Genomic DNA, 4,269 nt, shown 5'->3' on the forward strand with positions numbered 1-4,269 from the left:
TATATATTTTTTTTTTATTTTAGTTTTAAAATGTAAGACCTTTTAATAGATATTAATTTCATAATGTACAATCATTAAGTTTTTTTTTTAATATTGTAAAGATTATTTTTCTGTGTCATATAATTAAGTATTCCTTTGTTTAAATAAAGTTTATTATTATAGCATTAGTTAGTCTAATGCTTGCAAAACTAATTACTTAAGTAAAGCTGAGCATTGTTATTGATAAGAATTTTTTTATGAATATTTTTATAATTTCATTTTAAAATATCACAGAAATAGATTTATAATCAAATGGACAAGCAAGGATGTTGAACTCCAAAGAATTCTTGTTTGAATGTGAAAAATTAATAATTTTGTAAATATTTGTCAAATAAAAATATTTTTAAACATTGCTATTTATTATTATTATTGCAATAACAAAATTATTGTATGTAATTTTTTTCAGTCGTCATAATAATCAGATATAATAAAATGGAATCAAACATTTCTAGTTTTAATGAGGTGATTATAATTGACCTTAGATTCGATGTTAGAAGAAGATGGTTAGAGGTCCTTAGGAGTAGTAGTTTTGTGATATTTGCTAAAATAAATTAAGGAGATAATGATTTCTAGTTGATTGGACAAAATTTATGGTATGTAAAAAAATATGTCTCAGGAACCATTTGATGTATAGATTTCTATTAGCACTCAAATTGAAGATAGTTTAATGTATAATAAAGTAGTTTATAACGTGGATCTACGTAGAGGTAGTAGTTTTTACGATATTTGCATATTAATATGAATTTTGCATAATAAATTTTGTTTGAACAACCAGAAATGAATTTATTTTAGCAAATATCATGAAAACTACTACTCTTATGAAGATAAATGTCATAAACTGATTTGTAGCACATTAAACTAACTTTGATTTGAGTGCTAATAGCCTCATACATATCATAGTTTGTGAGATATAGATTCTCTACAATAAATTCACTAACTACTGATATTTTAGTACGTTCCATATATTTTTATGAAATGTTGCTTTTTAAAAAGCTATATCTCGAGAGCTATTGACCGTAAATACCTCTATTAGGGCTTACATTTTATCAAATTTACTCTACTTTAAATAAAGCTCTGGATGAAAAAACATTTTTTTTAACTTCTTGGAACAGTCTCCATTTTTCATTCCCCCTAGTTAGGGTATAAAATTTGTAATGTATATAAGTATTCAAGGTACATGCCCCCTGATGTTCATTTTATTTTTTTAAAAAACCTAAAATTTTCTCTTTTTTTTTCATTTAACACTCCATTTCTTTAAAACTACCTACTACACTGACAAAGATAGATCAGTGAAAGTATAGTACATTTTCTAATATTAATAGTGCCCCAGGTACAGTTTTTCAAAATGCAATATTTTTTTACAAATAATGAAAAATCAATATTTTCAGAAACCATTCAGTAGGTTAAATAAAATAAATTTTATCCAATTTAAGTCTCAAAACAATCTATATTTCTTTAAAAGTCCATCCTCAAGGACAATCTTAAATACAAATTTAGAACCACATCAATTTTTAAAAAACTTTATGCAGGCTATTCTAGTTCAATAATTTAAGCCCAAAATTACCTATTTTGTAAATTCTTCATATCAACCTCTGAGTATATTCAATTTAATATCATGGCAACCACTACTCCTACGAAAGATGTACAGATTTCTATTAGCACTCAAATTAAAGCTAGTTGATTGAACTATAATGTAGTTTAGAACATTTATCTTCATAGCAGCATTAGTTGTTGATGATATTGCCAAAATAAATTCACAAAATGTAGATTTCTCGTTGAGAAAAAAATTTTTGGTTTATGAACTGTCTCAAGAACTATTTGCTGTATCTACACATTTTGTCACACAAATCCAAGACTTGTACATTCTATTTACTCTCTTTTCATTTTAAACAAGAACAAAATAAACATAAAGGAAACGAAAATATCAGCAATGTAGGTTATATATGATTATAATTTATATAAATAGTACTACATAACCTATAAGTCCAGCCTTCATTCTAGAATATTTATCAGAAACGTTTCAATTTAATTACCTAGACATATAATGTCTTCATAAATAAATATTTGTGCTATGTTAAATTCAAAATAATGTGCAAAACTTAATTAAAAAGATTTAAAATAATACATTTACACCGAATCTATAGAATTTTAAAATATGCAATCTTAAACAAGAGTTAATTATTGAATCTGAAAATTGGAGACTGGAAATAATTACTAGTCCAAATTGTTGAGTCTGCCAAGTAAAGGTAGTGGGAATACAAAATGGCGGTTTTTTCAAAACCTTAAAAAGCATTAAATTTTCATTCGGAGCTGTCTTAAAAACTTTCAACAACACTACAAAATCTAAAAGAACATTATTTAAAGAAGAGTAAATGTACTGAAATATGAGCCCTTATAGAGCTATTTACGTCCAATAGTTCTCGAGATATAGCCTTTTAAAAAGCAGCATTACATAAAAATGTACTGAAATATCAGTAGTTAGTTAATTTATGTTGAAAAATCTATATCTCAGGAACTATGTGACGCACAGATGTCTATTAGTACTCAAATTAAAGCTAGTTTAATGTACTATAAAGTAGTTTATGACCATTACATTCGTATGAATAGTAGTTTTCATGATATTTGCTAAAATAAATTGATTTATAGTTGTGAGGAAAATAAATTTGATTTATGAAAAAGTTTATTTCTGAAACCATTGGCCGTACTGATGTCTGCAAGCGCTCAAATTAAAGCTAGTTAAATTTGCTACAAAATAGTCAATTATGTTTATCTTTGTAGGAATAGTAGTTTTTATGATATTTTACAAAATAAACTCACAAAATGTTAATTTCGAGTTGTTCCTATAAAATTTTGGATATTTGAAAAATGGATCTAGAGATATATCAAGACGCACATGTGTCTGCAAACACTCAAAATAAAGGAAATTTAACTTACTACAAAGTAGTTTATGACACTTATCTTCGTAGGAGTAGTAGTTTTTATGATATTCACATATGAATATAAATTTGGCAAATGAAAATTTGTCCGAACAACTATAAATCAATTTATTTTAGCAAATTTCTTGTAAACTATTACTCCTACGAAAATAACCATCATAAACCACTTTATAGCTCGTTAAACTAACTTTGGTTTGAGTGCTAATAGACATGTGTCCATCACATAGTTCCTGAGATATAGATTTCTCAAAATAAATTAACTAACTACTGATCTTTTAGTACGTTCCATACATTTTTATGAAATGTTGCTTTTTCAAAAGCTATAACTCACATTTTAGCAAATTTACTCTACTTTAAATAATGCTCTCTTAGATTTTCGATTGTTGTTGTTAGTTTTAAAAATTTAGAGCTTCGAAAAACAAATGAAAGCAGTTTATGATTTGTATTCCTTATGTAGTATTCCGTTGTCATTTCTATTCTATTTGCCAAAATATATGAATAAAAAATGAGCGAATATTTTAGGTTTTTCTCCAATAAAATAAACTCCACTTTTAAAATATTTCAATATTTATTTTTTAATAACATTTACTCTATCCCTTGTATATCCAAGGTAAAAAATTCAAGCAAATTCGGTAAAAAAATAAAAAACCCAAAAATAAATGAAAGTTTTTCAAAGAACCCGAAAATGAATAAGGAGATGGTTAGAGGTGCGGTTAGCAAAAATACAAAAAAAAAAAAAAAACTTATTAATTTGTGCCGACATTTCGACCTGAATTCACGCCTTCAACACGGCTGAAAAAACAACAACAAAATAACAAACTTAATTCAGAGAAACATAAAAATAAAAATAAAATAATTATCAAGAAAGTTGGAAATATATACAACAATACATTAAGCAGATATTAGTTTATACTAACAATGTGATAATAATGATACAATTAATATTTATTATTAATAATTATTATCTAGTTAATTTATTGTTACGTATATTTCCAAGTTTCTTTATTATTATTTTTATGTTTCTTTGAATTAAGGTTGTTATCCCGTTTTGTTTTTTGGCCTTGGTTAAGGCCTGAAATGTAGGTCGAAACGTCGACAACATATATATAGTTTTGGAAGATTATTGATTGACCGTGTGTAAAGATGAATGGAATATGGTCCGGGTGCGGTAAAAAATAAAAACTCAAATAGTAAATAATTATACTATTTTATTGAGCCAACGTTTCGCCCCACGTTGCAGAGCTTCGTCAGGGCTAAAAAAGATACAAACACTATAGTTACAAAAAGGAAAAAA

The sequence above is a fragment of the Halyomorpha halys genome, unplaced genomic scaffold (genome assembly GCF_000696795.3).
Source record: "Halyomorpha halys isolate HHAL.00 unplaced genomic scaffold, Hhal_1.1 Scaffold56.1, whole genome shotgun sequence".
Taxonomy (NCBI): Eukaryota; Metazoa; Arthropoda; class Insecta; order Hemiptera; family Pentatomidae; genus Halyomorpha; species Halyomorpha halys.